Source organism: Coenobita brevimanus, chromosome 5 (genome assembly GCF_032717465.1).
Source record: "Coenobita brevimanus isolate Jiangsu-jjx chromosome 5, ASM3271746v2, whole genome shotgun sequence".
Lineage (NCBI taxonomy): Eukaryota > Metazoa > Arthropoda > Malacostraca > Decapoda > Coenobitidae > Coenobita > Coenobita brevimanus.
Window position 1 is genome coordinate 29,168,870 of NC_136958.1, and position 18,517 is coordinate 29,187,386.

An 18,517-nucleotide genomic window follows, 5' to 3' on the forward strand; every position below is an offset into this window, starting at 1 on the left:
AAAAAATAGTAGTAGTAGTAATAGCAGTTGTTGATGTTGTAGTAGTAATACTAGTAGGACTAGTAGTAACAGTAGTGAGGTCTGCTCTCCTACGCCTCAGGGGTACCAGATCGTCAGCCCTCAGGCCTGTCTCTCGTGCGTATTGATTACAAAGCTACTGTGGTCGAGAGTCGCATATACCAGCAACTCGAATAGAATATTGTCTTTATTAGCACTGTAATGTTAATGAGTATAAATAAAGTAATAAAAGTGGTAGGAGAAGGTAACCACAGTCGTTGGCGTGCTTGGGGCCAAAGGCTTACAATATGAGGGGTAGTGTTAACCTTTCCATTACATTTCAATTCCACATGGTTAATTGTTTTATGAAGATTAGATTTGATCTTCACAATATAATTCCCAAATGGATGAAAGTACCATGCAAAAAAATTAGCAGCAGCAGCAGCAGTAGTAGTAGTAGTAGTAGGAGGAGGAGGAGGAGGAGGAGGAGTACTAGTAGTAGTAGTAGAAGTAGCGGTAGTAGTAATAGTGGTATCGAAGTAGTAGTGTAAAAGCAGCTGTTGTACAGAAGCAGTATTAGCACAGTAGTAATAGTAGTAGTAGTAGTAGTAGTAGTGGTAGTAGTAGTAGTAGTAGTACTCGTAGTAGCAGTAGTGGTAGTACTAGTGGTAGTAAAAGTAGTAAGAGTTGTAGTACTAGGAGTAGCCTAGTAATAGTAATAGTTGTAGTAGTAGTAGTTGTAGTTGTAACCCAAGCACATCGGAATGTGAACCCAGAGGACTGCATGCTGTTGCCATCCTTGTACAGGTCACCAACCTCAGTATAGGGGACTGGGATGGAGTTGAAAGACATTTGTATAAACGGGAAGCATTTTTTTTTCCCCTGGTATACCTGATCATCCAGTCATGTTGACAACGCCAGATAGAGTGCCTCCAGACAACGTCGTACCTTCGTCATTCCCCCAACAAAATAAGATATTATGGTAGGTTACCGAGAGTGTGACTGAGGTAAGTAAACAGGCCAAAATTTTAGCATAAACCTGAGGGAGATGCGACAGGTTGAGACAGGAAGGAAGGGAAAAAAGAAAAATAGAAAATAAGAGAGACACAGAAACAGAGAATGATAAAAAACAGCAAAGTGACAGAAATGAGAAGATACATATTCAGACAGTTTGGGATCCATCAGAAAAAGTGGGCATAGTGACTGGGGAACCAGGGTAGAAACATAGCAATGAACAAAGTGAGAAAGGGGAAAAATGAGAAGGGGAAGGGGAAAGAGGGGTAAGCAAAAGAATGTTAGAAACTGCTAGGCAAAAACGCAAGCAGGCAGTCAGGCAGAAAAACTGACATAGAACTTAGAGTAAAGGGTACGAGAAAGACAAGCAGGTAGGAGGGAAAGAAGTGAGTACAGGAAAAAGAAGGGAACAGGGTGAGAGAGAATGGAAGGGTGAGGGGAGGAGGAGAGAAAAAAGGAGCAGAAAGGACAGAAAGATAGGATGAGGGGAGGCAATGGAATGAGGAATAAAGATGAAAGAATGGAAAAGAAGTGTGAATGGAGGAAGAGGGTAGGAGGAGAGAGAGAGAGAGAGAGAGAGAGAAAGAGTAGAAAGGGAATGGAACGATGGAGGGAGGGCAAGAGGTAATTGGAAGAGATGAGAAGGAAGAGAAACGGAGAGTAAAGAATAGAAGAGTAGAGAGGAAGAATGAGGGCGATCAGATGGAAAGCAGCTCGAGAAGAAAGAAGAAAGAAAGAAAGGAGGATGATAAAAAGGAACGCAGATGAAAAAATGAAATGGGAGAAGAAAGAGAGGACTGGAAGGAAAAAAAAGAAAAATATAGTCAAGGTTTGCAAAGGGCAGGAACAAAAGGCAAGAAGAGATCAAGAGTAGAGCGGTCATGTAGTTAGTGCTGTGATCTGTTGTTTGACGTAAGCAATTTCGATCCCAAGCTGGAGAAGGACAGATTCTGACGAACGAATTTTCACCAACGACAGATTTTATTGATTTTACAAAAGATCAACCAGCATTTCACGAAAGACATCCCTGGTAATACCAGTCACTGCACTCCTGAATGAGACAACCCTAACAATACATACTGTAGTTATTAGTGCCTCTGTTGTGACATTTGAAGGAGTGTGGCCTGTAGAGAGATTGTTGAGCCTCAGAGAACAGACTATCAGGTCTATCCCAAAAGTAGGGGGAAAAAATGACGCAAATGGGAACTCGGAAAGAGTGACGTGTGGAAAGAGAAAGGAACAGGGTAAAGGAGAAAAATATATAGACGTGAGTGAAGGATGGTAGGAGGGCTTGTAAGGAGGAAAGGAAGGAGGATGAAGGGAAGAAAGTATGGAAGCACTGGAAGAGGTAGGGAACTACGGAAGCACTGGAAGAAAATTAGAATGCAGGTAGGTGGGTACCTACCTGCGCAGAAAGGGTAAGAAAATAGAGAGCAATGCAAGGTAGTGAAAAGGAGGGTAGGAAGATAGATAGAGAAACGAAGAAGAAAAATGAAAGATAAGTAGAACATGTACGAAATACGAATTAGGAAGGCAATAGGAAAAGTAAAGAGGCTGGTAGAGAGATATTATTAAAACGAAAATGTACCGGTACGGTCGTAATAAGAATGTTAAGCAATAAAGAAAGATTAAGGAGGGGGGAGGTAGGTAGAGAGGCAAGAGAGGAAGAAAAAAATGCAGGCACAATGATAGGGAGATGAAGGACATAATAGGTAGGCGGAGGAAAAAAAATTAGAAAGAAATGGTAGGAAGGCATGAGGGTTGATAGGAAGGTGGATACAGAGAAAATGTGGGAAAACAAAGGATTGCTGGAAGGAGATAAGTCATTTACAAAACAAGTCGTGCTAGGCACAACAAACCTCGCCCGACGCAGTTGTTATATTGTTCTTAAATACTGAAAAGCTACTGCCATTTAGTGTCAGTATGGTACACAAAAGTCTAAGATAATGGCGCAAATGTTCCCAAGTTACGCCCTCTGAAAATCCGTGACGCTGCATTGACCTTTCAAGGTCACTCAAGGTCAAAGGTCATGGCGCCAATTAAATGCCCATATGAGACTTCCAATATTTTGATAATAGTAAATATCTTTCTTCAACGAGTTTCCAGTTATACTCCCCTGAATATCAGTGACCTTGACTTTCACCTTTCAAGGTCACTTACGATGATAGGTCATGGTACCAATTAAAAATTTATACGGAACTTCCTACGGTATATGTTGATCACCATCATCATCTAATCCTGTGTTGCCCCATGAGGACTGTAGGGGCCCGGGGCTAGGCAAGTTGGTCCTGACATTTAAGACGAGAATGACCAGCCTTACTCATCCCTGAGTGGCATTACGTGAACCATAAACCCTAACCACTCCATGGATATAAACCTGCACAAGCTCAATCCGATTGGAGCGCCTTAATTACCCACTAAACCACCAGAGCCCATAATTTGGTTATATGTTTACTACCCAGAGTAGTAAATGGTTTCCTAAATGTTGATAATAGTAAATAGCTCTCTATCTTCATCCAGCATCGAATTATAGCCTTCTGAATGTCCGTGACCGTGGGTTTGACCTTTCAAGGTCACTCAAGGTCCAAAGGTCTTGGTGCCAAATGAAAGCCAATATTACGAGTTCCTGAATGTTCATAATAGTAAATGTATCTTCAACCATTTTCAAGTTATAGCCCTCTGAAAATCCGTGACCTTGATTTTGACCTTTCAAGGTCACTCAGTTACCTCCAAAATTTAATAACTTTCTTCTCGAACAATTCCCTACATATTCTGATAGTTTCATTTAGTTTAATTCAGCCTTTTTTCCGTGGATTTTGGAGCGGCCCTAGTGAGGGAGGGCAGCGTTTGGAAACTCCCTGTACTGTTGTTTGCAGATGATACTGTGTTGTTAAGTGAAGACGAAGGGGAGCTGCAAAGCTTGGTGGATGAATCATGGAGAGTGTGTAAGAAACGGATCTAAAGGTGAATGTAGAGAAGAGTAAAGTTATGGTCTTCGAGAGAAGTGAAGTCAGTGAATGTATAATGAAGTTGGATGAGGAGGAAATGGAGAATGTGAATGCGTTTAAGTACTTGGGTAGTGTGATGAGTAGGAATGGAAGTTTAAAGGGTGAAATGCTTGAAAGGGTACAACAAGGAAGAAAGGTTGCTGGTTCCTTGAAACTAGTGATAAGAAACAGGGAAGTGGGCATTGAAGAGAAAAAGCTACTACACGACAGTATTGTGATACCATCTCTTACGTATGGAGATGAAGCTTGAACCTTGTTGGAGGGACAGAAGTCAGAAGTGAGAGCAGTGGAAATGGGTTATTTGAGAGGAGCATGTGGAGTCACATGGAGAGACAGACTGAAAAATGGGAAAGTGAAGGAGCGTTGTGTGTGGATGTGGATGTGATAGGAAGCGTTAGGAGAAACACACTGAGGTGGTTTGACCATGTGGAGAGGATGGAGAGTGAGAGACCGACGAGGAGAATGAATCTGAGTGAGGTGGAGGGGGGGAAAGGGAGGGGGAGGTCAAGGATGAGATGGAGGGGTGGAGTGGAGAGGTGTACGAGATAGGGGTGTGTGAGCTGGAAGCAGGGCAATGAAATGGTGGGGGACAGGGAGACATGGAGGCTATTTGTTTGTGGCCACCCCTTTCGGGATTTAGGCATCTGGCAATAGAGTGACAGATGGTTTTTCCATAATGTTGCTAACAAACAAAGAAACAAACAACCAAACAAACAAACTCGACCAAAAACAATACCTCGCGGACTCCGTCCGGGCAAGGTAAAGTTGGATAGGAAACTTGGTAGAGAGAACAGTGAGGGAATGAAGTATGGAGGGAGGAATGAAAAAAAAAATAATAAGGTGAGAGGTGGTTAGGAAGGCAAAGCAAGAAGATGAAGAGGAAGAGAGGGAAATAAAGATTGAAAAAAGAGGAAACTGGGATACCAAAGATAGTGGTGAGAAAAAAAAAAAAAAAAAAACAGGACCGTAAAGTAGGCAGACAAGGAAGGCAGGCAGGCAGGTATGAGGTAAAACAGCAAGCAGAAAGGTAGTCAAGCAAGCAGAGGGTAGGTTAGCAGGCAAGGGACGCAGGGAGGTAGGCAGAGAGGAAGACAGGTATGTAGCCGCTCCAAGCAGGAAGGTACAAAGGAATGAATGAATGGATAAAGGAGGGAAGGAAGAAAGGAAGGAAGTGATGAGGGAACGAAAGATAAAATGAATAATGGACGGACGGAAGGAAGGAAGGAAGGCAATCACTCAGCCAGACATGGTGACAAACCCTAATGAAAGAGGGAAGGGAATCAGGCTATGGCAGAGGGCCAGGAAGGTCGGCAGGCAGGTACTTAGGCAGGGTAAGAAGGACACAGTTCAAGAAGGAAACAGATACTTGAGAAAAAAGGAGGATGACTTCCTTGGTAAGGAAATAAGTAAGCGGTGAACAGGGAGGAAACAGCGTCAGAGGGAGGCAGGGTAGGAGAAAGGTAATGACCGGGGACTGGGGTGCGGAGGAAGGGTAGGGGTGAGAAACGAGGCAGGACAAGAGTAAGGTAGGGATGAAGTGTAGGGTGACAGAGGGTGGCAGGGTGGGGGTGAGGCAACATGGCAGGCAAGGGGTGAGGCAAATCAGAGGTGAGGCAGGGTATAGGTAAGGAAGGTTGTATAAAGATCAAGTAGGGAAGAAGGGTATGGGTAAGACAGAGTAAAGGCAAAGTAGGGTGGCAGGACAGGGATGAGGTCAGATAGCAAGACCGGTGTGTGGCAGGTTAAGGATAAGGCAGAGTGGCAGGGAGGTAGGGCAAGGGTAGCAGGGCAGGGGTGATGAAGAGTTTCAAGACAAGGGTGAGGAAGGGAGGCTAGAGGGAAGAGAGGAAGAGGTAGGGGGAAGAAGGTTGGTAAAGTATGGAAGAAGCATGCACGGTAAGGAGAGGTAACCATCATGTAGGGAGGAAGGCAAGCAGAGAGGATAGAAGGATCAAGAAATAGGTAGGAAGGCCACCGGGAAAGAAGGTAGGAATGACATGAGGTAGGCAGGCAGGGTATAATAAAGATAGACAGAGTAGAAAAGAGGTGAGTAGGCAGGAGGTAAGGCAAGCAGGCAGGGAGGAAAGCAGGGACGCAAACAAGTAGGCAGGAAGGATACGTGAGAGGAAAGCCAATCTTTAAGCCAATCTTTAGGGCCTCTTCAGCCAAGTTAGATATTGTGAGCAAAGGGTCAGGGGAGGGGACCCTGAAGGGGGGTGGGGTGGAAGAAACAAAGAGGATGGATAGAATAGGAGGTAGAAGGGAGAATGAGGAAGGAGGGGACAGGGGAGAAAGGGGGAGAATAGAGAAGTGAGGGAGTGGATGGAGTGGAAGGGATGGAGAAGAAGAGCAAAGGAGAAAAAGGAAGGAGAGTGGTGCAGAAAGAATGATCGAAGAGAAAAGAAGGGAACTGAGATGGGAAGGGGTGAGAGAAGGGTGAGGGGAGGAAATGGAGAGTGCAAAGAGAGGAAAGGGAAACACAGGAGAGTTTAAGGGTAAAAGCGAGAAAGGAGAAAACAAAATGGAAGAAAATTTTGGAACCTTGAGGAAGGAAAATCATTATATGGGAGAGGGAATTTGGGAGAGGAAAGAAAACGGGGGAAGAACAAAAGAGAAGTACGGATGGTACTCAGAGCACAACGAAACCTCTCACCAAATATGGCTTTGACCTGGGACCTTGGATAAGGAAAGGTTACACCTTACTGACGGCTCAGGAAATCTGGGTCCAGTAGGACCCACTGTAGGAAAAAAATGTAAAAATAAAATACGTAAACCAAATTTGTCATGCCCAAATAGATACGAATTCCTGAGTTAAATCACACACACACACAAAAAAAAGGTGAATAAACTTAGCTCTGACAAGTAAAAAACAAAAATAAACAGGTAAATATGAATGGGTGTGGGAATATACTTATATATTGGAAACTTATAAAATATAATCAATAATACTGGGTGTACTGCATCTTGGAGAGTTGGTCTTCACGAGTAACGATGACTTATTCCTGATTAAAAAAAAAAGAAAAAAAGAAAAGGAGGTGCCTGGAACAAATGAAAATGACCAATTATTGTACCTGTGATTCTGGGTATATTATCAAAGGTATAGATGAAGCATGTATATTTCCATAGAAGTAAAAATAAAATTGTTCCAGTATATACATATTAGCTGTTGAAGTATCAAAACTCATTTATATAGCTTTTACTGGAACCCCACAGGCTTGTTTTTGCCCTGCTGACTACTTGGGGTCATTTTACGGGGTGACAGTAATGAGCCGCTCTTACTGCCGACTTCAGTTACCATCAGAGACTCAAATAGGGGTGCCAGAGGTGGTGAGGCAGCAGTAGTATGCCTGGCAGAAGCCAGGCCGGACGTAGATGGGTGAGGGGAAGGGTCAGGTGCACCACCCCCAGAGGGACGAGTGGCACTGGGCACAGCTGGCTTCTTCCTCATTACCTGGTAACCACCAACATCATATTCCTTACTACCAGGAACTTCAGATATGTCAATGGTGACTTGGTTCACCATCATGCCCAGGTGTTCTCCCGTAAGGCCACGGTTACGTGCCATCTCTCAATGTTGAAAAAAGAAATTATATATATATATATATATATATATATATATATATATATATATATATATATATATATATATATATATATATATATATATTTTTTTGCCGTTCGTATAAAATGTTGGTAACACTGTTTCAGGTATACCTCTCAACCCACTGAACATGGTTAGCCATGGTATAGTCACTAACTCTCGTATTTACACACACGCAAGCAATACAAATGAAGGTCAAATGAAGGTCACAAGAAAAATTTTCATATCATGGATGGAAAGGTGACTCCAGCTGGAGTCACAAATACTTTCCAACTACGCTGTAAGCAATGGGAGCGGGGAGGGATGTCCTTGAAACTGAGCTCTGCACACGAACTGACTCCAGACCAACCCACGATTCTCAACCACTAAAAATGCCTAATTTACCGCGCAAAAATTCATAGGTAGAATTCGTGTGACTCCACCTGGACCCATCCTTTTCTATCTAGGGTAGATGCACTAAAGTCTATTCATTTCTTCCTGTCAACACAAACACTGTATGTGAAAATTTTACCCAAATCAAACTGAACATTAATAGGTTTTTATTATATACAAACAGATAGGTAAGAATATAGACTGGTACATACATACATACATACATACATACATACATACATACATACATACTCGTGCATACATACATACAAATATAGAAACCATTTCGATCACAATAGCTACATTTTGGGGTTCACTAGTACGAGTTCTATAAATGAAACTTAGAGGAGGAAAGGAAGGCGGAGGGTGAGAACTGGAAAGAGGGAGAGGGGGATGTGGAAGCAGGGAGGGTGGAAGGTGCGAGCAAGGGAGAGATTTATTGATATGAATTATATGGTGCGTGGGAAGGAAAATGTTAGAGATGAAAACAGAGAGGAACAGACGAGGAAAGTAAGACGTTTGGGATGTGTGAGCGTCGGTGCGAAAGGAAGTTCAACAGCAACTAATGACGTCAAAGAAAGGGGTGAAGAGAAATACAATGTGGGATAACAGTGAGTGACAGAAATAGCCGAAAGAGAAGAGAGAAGAGAGAGAGAGAGAGAAAATAATGCCGAAGAGATAAGGCATTTAAGGTAAGACACAGCTAAAAAAGTTCTAAGGAAAGATGGAACTGAAAATGAAAACTGGGGGGGAGGGGAAGCCGTAGATGATTTACTTAATTTGGAAGTGAGGAATAGAGGTGAAGAAACAATGTATTTTCGGTATGAATGAGAAAGTTCGTCTGAAAAGAGGACTTGAAGAAGGAAAAGAGAAAATATTAGAAGGAGCTGGAGGTGAGAATGACAAAAAAGGAGCATTAGGGAAGAGGATAATTCTGCTTGGTAGAAAGTCATATACTGGGCAGCCCCTGTCTAAGAGGTTTACCTATAAGTATGTCCGGTATTTGCAGTGAGTTCGTTAGGTTCGTATTTCCTTTTCCTTAGAGATTTATAATGCACCTTACACCTGACTATCGACAAGTATGTCTGTGATTCAAACTATGCCATTATCAAAACAACTGAAATGACATAAAAGGGAATCTGTGGACGTACTATGAAAAATTAATAGCTGATGAAGAGGTGTTACAAATCCTCCTATGGCATCTAGAATATGGCGTCGTAAACCAACGACACCAAAGCAGGTGCTCAACCCACCAAAGCCTCCAGCGGGATTCGGCAGGAAAAAGTGATAAGGGCACACTAGACTGTATAGAAACTTGCATGGAAATTTTAATAGGAAAAATGGGATTTCATACTAGTGCACAACAGTCCACGCATTTTAACTCGGTGGAAATTTTCGTTCATTTCCAGCTTCGTTCAAGTCGTTCACGTAGCTTTGTGGCAGAAAAGGACTATGCTACGGCTCTAGATTCTTCTCATAACAATTCTCTGTGACAACCACCATATATTCTAGTGTTAATCTCATGTTGTATCTCTGCTTTCAAGATGGAAAGACGGTAATTTTACATCAAGTTAATGTGAACGGAGCATAGAGTCAGAAAGGAAAATCTTCATAATTCTGTTCAAAGAAGTTTGGTGAGGGGAAAGTTTTAGGACTGCTGTAAGTGGCTCATGAGACTTAGTTTCACATCTTCGTTGTTGAATTATTTTGCATATTACACCTTATTGTTGCATGTTATGTGCATCCTTTTTATATCAACATAATTTGTATCGAAAACATCTATCTATCTATCTATCTATAGCCCGACGCCCTAATCCCGCAAAGGGTGGCCGCAGACAAAACGCCTCCAAGTCGCTCTATCACCCACCATTTGACTACCTTCCCCCCAACTCACTCCCACCTCCCTCATATACCTCTCAACTCAATCCCTCCACCTCATCCTCGGTCTACCCCTCCCTCTCCCTCCATCCACCTCACCTACATACACCCTCTTAGTCAGTCTTTCATTCTCAATTCTCTTCACATGTCCAAACCACCTCAGTGGATTTTGAGGTGTATTACGAATAAGCAGAATAAGTCACCAAGGAACAGGTGTTACGACATTATCCATTATCATTATAACCACGATATTAATTTCCAACCCGTCCCAATCCCAAGCCTATCCAGCCTTTTTTTCTTCTTCTTCTTTTTTATTTTTTAGATCTCTGTCATAGTTATCATTTTATCTAGGCAGAGATGTTCTTCTCCAGTGGTTGCACAAGATAATTCTACAATTCTACATCTTCCAGACAAAACTTGTTCGTGGCATGCACCCTATTTTAATACTAATTTCTTGTGTTTGCTCATCATTTGTTGTGCAATGATGGCAGTTTTACTCCTAGTAATTAGGCAAATTAGAAAGATCTTGATGCAGTAGTGTGGCAGGAAGGAACTAATTTAGACACTGAAGTCCCTGAGTGGAAAAAGCTTCCAAATGATATACCGGTATACTCTTTTTTTTTTTTACTAACTAGGAGTGAAAATTGTCATCTTTGCACATCGAATGGTGAGCAGAAACAAAATAATAATAATACAATATAGTTGTAGCCACGAAGACGTTCTGTCTAAAAGATGTATATCGGCAGAATTATCTTATTCCACCACCGAGTTACCGGAAATTAATTGCAAATGGACAAAAATCTCCGCCTAGATAAAATTACAACCATGAGAGATAACTTGTAGAATAAGCTGGATAGAGATATGACTGGGAAGAGTTGGATATTGGTATTTCATTTTTCTTTTTGTGACTGTGGCTCTGTAACAATGAAACTCCCCTTTAATCATAATTGCTTACTGTGTCTAAGTTTCAAACATCTCTCAAAATGAATTATATTTAATTAATTTACTTAATGTGGTTTTATCTTGAAGATTACTTACAATGTTAGAATAAATATAGCTCCTGAAAAAAGATTGACAAACATACAGTTGTGTCACAATATGACCATATGTACTGCAGAGTAATAGATATTCAAATACTGTTCTGTACTCTATGATCAGATATTGAAAGGAACCGAAGTTTTAGCAAAAGTTCATCAAATTTATCATTAATTTTTCTTTGATATAGCTTTATCCTGCACAATAATCTGGTCACACTTGTTAACAGCACTTGAACTAAATCCCTGGACACAGACATATATTTCATAAACATGCAGTTTTGAATTAACATTCCATAAAGGAATCCATGCACAAAATTCAAAGTAATGATCTAGTTTTGATGACTGGCGCTAAAACTGATAAGTGTAAGTGAGCATGTTAGTGTTGTTGGTCCAGTAATCTGGCGCAGTGGGTTCAGAGTTTATTGTTTTGTTGCCCATACTCCAGGGTTTAGTTAGTGCTTCTGTGAGCCATTTAGTTCGGGTTCGAAGATGGATCGTTTCCTTACAGGTTCATATACTGGCATCGAAACTCAGTAAAGAATGTGTCAACTTTAAGGACGTCAGAAAAGATGAAGTTTTGAATAACGTGTATCACGCGAGCAACTTTAACGTCTATTACACTGATGAACAACGATCAATCCAGGACAATGTAAACATAGTCAAAGACTACCCAGGTGTCAGCAAAACGTTACCCACTCCCCCCAGAAGACCAATAGTATTTTGAAAACATTTTCTACCAATTTTCATTTGGGGATATTATCATGCGTAAAGGGTATAGTTTGGGATAGACCAAAATACAGTATACCCTGGGGTATAATAGCATAGCTCATAACATGCCTGAAGTATAACAGAGCTTGATCCCAACTTAACCCTAAATAGTACTCTGGGTGGTGGCATATTTGGGTTGTTACACTGGGAGAACAGAATGAGAAAGATAGCCATGGAGCATAGAAAATTTGTGACAAGAAATTTCACTGGAATCATCATGATCATCATCATCATCATCCGGGCCTCCTATCCCACCCAACGGCAGGGTGAGGAGTAGCAATGTCCAGACAGCACAAACTTGCCCAGTCCAAATAGGCCACACTTCCATTCACTCATCATTCAAGCTCCCGGAATCCTGGCTCTACCGGATACGCCAAAAACATTCACTACATTCTGCAGCTTCACACAAGCATATCCGATTGACTCAATCCAGACGCTGCCATGCTCAAAAGGGGTGCCAAAATCCCTGATCATGCACTTCTCCTCACAACATTCATCCAGCCAGCTCGATCTCTTGTCAGTTCCCTAGCCTCACCGACTTCCAAACCTCTCTTCCTCAGACACTCATCCACCATATCTCTCCACCTTCTTCTTTGCCTACCTCTCCTCCCACCTCCTTCAAATTCGCTCAGGCATACCTTTTTCACCACTATTGTTATCCATTCTTTCCACATGACCATACCATCTCAGGACACTCTCTTCGATTCTGGTGTCCACCGACTTCCTTACTCCACATCTTTCACGAATCACATTATTTCGTATCCTATCCACCCTCTGTACTCCACATACATTCCTCAGCAGTCCTATCTCCACTGCTCTTACTCTTGACTTTCCATTTTCATGCCACACCATAGTCTCACACCCATATGTTAGAGTTGGCATTAACACTCCCTCATGTAAGCCTCGTGCAGCTGCAACACTCAAGCCTCTGTTTCTTATCAAGGCCTTCATTGCACCAGCAACTTTTCTTCCTTTTGTCACTCTACTTTCAACTTCTTTTGCACATTTTCCTCTCTTTTCTATCACCGTACCTAAGTATTTGAACTCTCTCACCAATTCCAGTCTCTCACCATTCACTGTGACATCACAGTGGGAGTCACCTTCTCTCTCAATAACCATCACTTTACTCTTCTCTACATTTACTCTTAAGGCACGACGCTCACAGACATCAGCAAAACTCTGCACTAGCCTACCAAGTTCTTGTCCGGTACTTGCAAGCAGTACTGCATCACCAGCATACAACAAAATTGAGATATTCCATCTATCACCATTACCCCCAACGCTATCCCTCTCTCCATTACTCGTGTTTTTACTTCTCTCATCATCCCATCCATATATATATTGAACAACCATGGGAACATCACACACTGGAATCGATTATCTGAAAACAATATTTTACAGTAAAGTGACGACCAGGGACCAAACTAAGGACATGGTTCAGACTACAACATGGAATGTAAGGTGTGTGAACGATGAGGTAAAAGACTAACTGATGAGGTAAGAGTGTGAGAGAGTGGGAATATGGATGGGGTATATGCGTGGGAACAGCTGCGAATAAGATGGCAAAAGAGGGTGTATGTAATGTGTGCAAGAGATAGAAGAAGAGTATAAGAGAGTATGGATCAGTTGGTTCAAGGATTGTGTGGGTAAGATTGAAAGTAGGATTACAATCATGGGTGAGTGTGTGTGTGTATGTGCCAACGCAAGATCGTGCAAACAGAGTGAAAGAATAAGTTCTGGGCAAATGTGGAAGCATACATGGAAAAGTTTGAGAGGAATGAAAGTGTTTTTGACGAGATAACCATGGAAAAGAAGGGAATGTGAAGGTGAATGGAGTAGCTGGTGAGGGGGATGCGCCTGCAGAAGTGGATGGGAATGGCAGTGCTCTATTGGACATTATGTGCGGGGAGGGAGTTGGTGATAGCCAATACCTTTTTTAGGTATTGGCTATCACAGGTATACATGACGAGTGATGACAAGGGTGGGTGGTGAACTGAATGAATGGAAAACAATGATTATGTGTGTGTGGATGAGAGAATGAGAAGGTATGTAATGGATGCAAGGGCATAAAGAAGTTGGAGGAGTAGACTTTTGGCCCGCCAAAAGCCAAGGTACAAGTGCAATGAAGAAATAGAAGGAGGTAAGGACAGGAGTAAGTAGTCCATACAACGAGAGTAGAAAGGTTACAAGAAGATGAATATATATATATATATATATATATAAATATATATATATATATATATATAAATATATATATATATATATATATATATATATATATATATATATATATATATATATATATATATATATATATATATATGTAAGAGAAAAATGGAGGTGAGATTGGATAAATATGATTTGGAGCAGATGGAAGAGATGGAAGGGATGTACAAGGCATTCACAGAAGAAATCTGTGCAGCATGTGAGCTGGTGTGTGAGGTGAAGAGAGGGGGTGCAAGGAACAGCATGTTGGAATGAAGAGGTGAGAAAAGCTATGGTGCAACTGAAGGAAGCATATAGTGAGTGAATAGGACGCAGAGGCATGAGGAAGCTGAGAGACCGATGAGAGTTATATGTAGAGAGGAAGAGAAAGGTGAAATGATTCGTAAGAGAGAGAAAGTAAGAAGAGAGGGGATGAGAAATTTGGAAGGAATTTGAGTGTAAAATGGAGGTAATGGAAGAAAATGTTCTGAAAAGAGGTAAAGAGAGTTAGACAGGGTGATAAAGAAGTTAGTCGGAGAGTGAAAGATAAAAATGATAAATTGCTTGTAGAGAAGGAAAAAAAAGTGAGCAGCTAGAGAGAGCAATTTAACCCTTCACGTCCCGAGGTTTTACACACCTCCGACATCCCCCAATCCTGAGCTATTTTGGAAAGAAAAAATTTGGCTAAAACTTCCACTTTTGTTGAGAAACAAAGGAAAATCACCAAGAAAGGGCTTACCGTGGTCCATAAGTGGTCGGAACAGGTGAGGTCCAGTCCCCTGCACCAGGTAGGCCTATCGTATTCTATCATTGACGTGTGAGGCGCTCACGTTTTCTGTGGTAGGAAATATTGGGAGAAACAACAAACAACACCTCTACATTTATTGAATTTGAACTAATAAACAATAAGAGTAACAATAAGATGAATTTCAAACACATATATATGAAAAATAAGCATTGTACCTTCGCGCAAGCATAGCGAGTTAGGTCCGAGTGGTAACATGCTGTGTGCTAAGTTTCTTGTATCAGTCAACATATCATTTTTTCTACTTGTATAATTCTGTTTCAGTGACATTTTACCTATTTTTACTGTTTGTAAATGTTTTCAGATGTTTTGATTCATTACGATGACATGCAGCATAAGTACAGCGCACATCTGCTTACTAAGCGCACTCGCTATGACTCGTGTTTCAACATACCCAATTGTTTTATTACTTTCCTATTATTTTTTCCTTTACATAGAACCTTTCGTCAACCACTGTAAATGTTTTCAATTATTTACATTCATTACGAGGGCATTTAGCGAAATGCTAGCGCATATTCACGTGGCAAGCACAATCTCAAACACTCGTGTTTCATCTTCTACTTTATTTTTTCACTCCAGTTATACTTTCCCACTTACATTACACACGTTTATACCCCTATACTTCACTATACATAGTTACTGGCATTATTTATTCAAGTGAGCGTCAGAATATCGCATGAAAATACGCTCGCAATGAATGTTTCGACCAACATAATACTCAAACACTTACATACAAATTCTTCACATATGCTACACACTTTCCCACTTGTTGACTTCTATTTTCATAATTACGGGCCTTATTCATTCACCTGAGCGTCAGGATATCGCATCTCTACACACATGCTAGGAATATTTTGACTTAGAATATATTTCAGCACTTAAAATAATATGACCTTATACCTGTTTGCATTTCGAAAAATAATATTTACATATTTACGGGCCTTATTTATTGCACTGAGCGACAGAGTATCGCATCAAAAAACCCTCGCTAGGTATGTTTACACTTACATCATATTTATACACTTACATACTCTTTTTGCACTTATGTTATACCCGTATGCACTTTATACTAATATTTTCAGGTCAACAGGACTGATAATTTCACTGAGCATCTGTTTGTCGCATTTACTTCATAGTTTCAGCATCCTATCACATTCACACCATATTAGAATTGCATCAAGGTGTGATATTCGCTGAAACATGGGTGAATACAGAGACCCACGTAACACTCGACGCACTCATAGTGGGTGTCCTTCCTCTGTGTCGTGAGTCTCACCCGGGAATTGCTACACACGTGGCACCTGCGTTGGGGCCTAGGTCTGTTTGGCTGGGGAGGGATAGGAGTGGGGAAATGGCGCCTGGATATTCTCAGGGGAGTTTGGGCAATAGGGGCAGTGCGGGTGCGATGTTGGGACCTTTCAACAGCATACCGTGCAAACGTCTCTCTTGTGAGCTCCCTCACAAACCCTTCAAAGGTTTCCTGAACTCCTGCTGTCTTGGCGTGAAGGTGGTGGCAATTCAGAGCAGTGATGTCTTGCAAGTGAAAGAACAGTTACTTATACCACTTCATCGTGGTCCTGGCACACTCTACCGTCGATATCATGGAGTCTGACTGGTCCACCAGGTGCATGTTTATGTTATAGTCCATGACACACTCAGGTTTCCAAATGTGACGCCTGTTCTCGCTCCAGTAATCAACAGAATCAGTACGGTGCATCAAGGGGCGGTGAACTGTTGACAAGAGGCTTACTTCTCTAATATGGTTCCACACAGTTGCAAGTATGTTGTTAGCTTTGCAGAAAACAACCTCATTCCTGTCAAGTTTCCCCCCTACCTTGACCATGTGACGCCGGTTCACCTTCATAGTTCCACAGATTCCCGTTTCATGCATGTGTAGATAACGAGCGATAAGAGAGCTAGTGTACCAGTTGTCCAGGTAGAGGACGTGACCACGATGAAGGTAGTCTTCTATCATTGTCCTTACCACTGCTCCCGACAGTCCAATACTCCGATCTTCTATTATGTCTGTCTGTGCACCGGTGTACAAGACTATGTTTTGCACGTACCCAGTCCTACAGTCACACATAACAGAGATCTTGAACCCAAAACGGTGCCTTTTGCTGGGTATATACTGCCTAAATGAAACATTACCTCTCCACAACACGAGACTCTCGTCTATGATGAGGTCTCTATAGGGATAAAATGACGAACGAAAGGTTTGCCTCAGGTGATCAAAGACCAACCTAATTCACCTCATCTTATCTGTGTCGTTCGCATTTGCAGGATCATCAGCATCATAGAAATGGAGGAGACTTAGAATTCGTTGGAAGCAATTACAGCTCATGACTTGCCCAAATATTGGTGTAAGCATAACAGGGTTCCTTGTTCAGTAAGCCGGAATTCTGTTCTTTCGTATAATACCCATCTAAAGGACCAGGGCAAAAAATAGGAACCTTTCTGAAAGGGAGACAGGGTAATCAAATATGATAGAATGCCTGCTCCTTGTTCCCAATCTTTCACTCTCACGGTGCTGGGTGCTTGCAAAGCGGTTGGTTTGGTCAACACTGCTCCATGAATGCCTCACTAAAAAACAGGTGGAAAAAATCCATCCTGGTGGAATTACGGTGAATTCCGGGAGCAGTGCAGCCAGCGCGCCCATGCTCAGTGAAGGGGTGAATGAGGGGAGAAAAATCACTCCCATCCTCCCAATTCCATCCCACATATCCCTCGTCCCCATCATCCCCATCACCGCCTTCGTCTGGGTGGGGAGGAGATGCTGGTGGGGGAGGTTGGGGAGAAGGAGTGTGGAGTGCTTCCCCACTCTTACTCCTCTTCCCTCTGCCTTTACCCTTTCCCTTTCTCTTACCCTTATGGCCTTGAGGAACATTATGGGGCTGTGGGGATGAAGTTCGGGAATATTGGGGAGCATAAGACGTGCTGGGGAGTGGTTCCTCCCCACCTTCCCCCTCCATCACAACACCACATGATTTTTCATGCACCCTCACTCACCCACGTGTTTGGGGATATTGGGGAGCATAGGACATGCTTGGGAGTGATTCCTCCCCACCTTCCCCCCCTCCATCACAACCCCACGTGATACAGAACGCACCCGCACTTGCCCACGTGATACACCCCGCCGCCCCACACTACCTAGGGAGCGAGATGACTCACTCATGCCACTCTCACTTTCCTTACTCCTCCCTGCACTTTCCCTTTCACTCCCCACTCTCTCCACAGCACTTCCTACCTCCCCAAGCAAAATACTAGGCCCATACTTGGTCATCCCATGTGGTGTGCGCTCGGGGCCACGATGAGTAATCACCTTACGTCCATACCACGTGGCAGCATGTCCCATGGCTCTGTCCTCATCCTCGTCCTCGTCATCAAATTCGGGTTCCACATCACGTTGGGGCTGGGCATAGTATGTTGCATGTGGTTTTTTGGCCGGCTGCCCCTCTCTAGCAGCACAGTAAGTCACATACTGCCGCTTCCTGGGGGATGGGACTTCTTCATCACTGCTGGTGGTTTCCTCCTCCTCTGGCTGCACATAATCTTTGTCAACAACCTCGTCGTCCAGTGGGGAATCACTGTCGCCTGTAAAGGCATCCAGGGCGGCTTGAATTTCAACCTCTGAGAGACCTCTCTTCACCATGTCTGAGCAGGACTGTTGCTAACAGGTGAGTGAATGAGCCGCGGGGTGACCGCGGGTAGTGCAGGGTTGCCGAGTGTCCCCGCCTGGTGGCAGGTAGGGGAAGGTCAAGCGATGATACCTACCGAAAATCAAGCACGAAATTTGAAAAGTGTGGAAATTCTGCACTTTGCAATTGCCGAC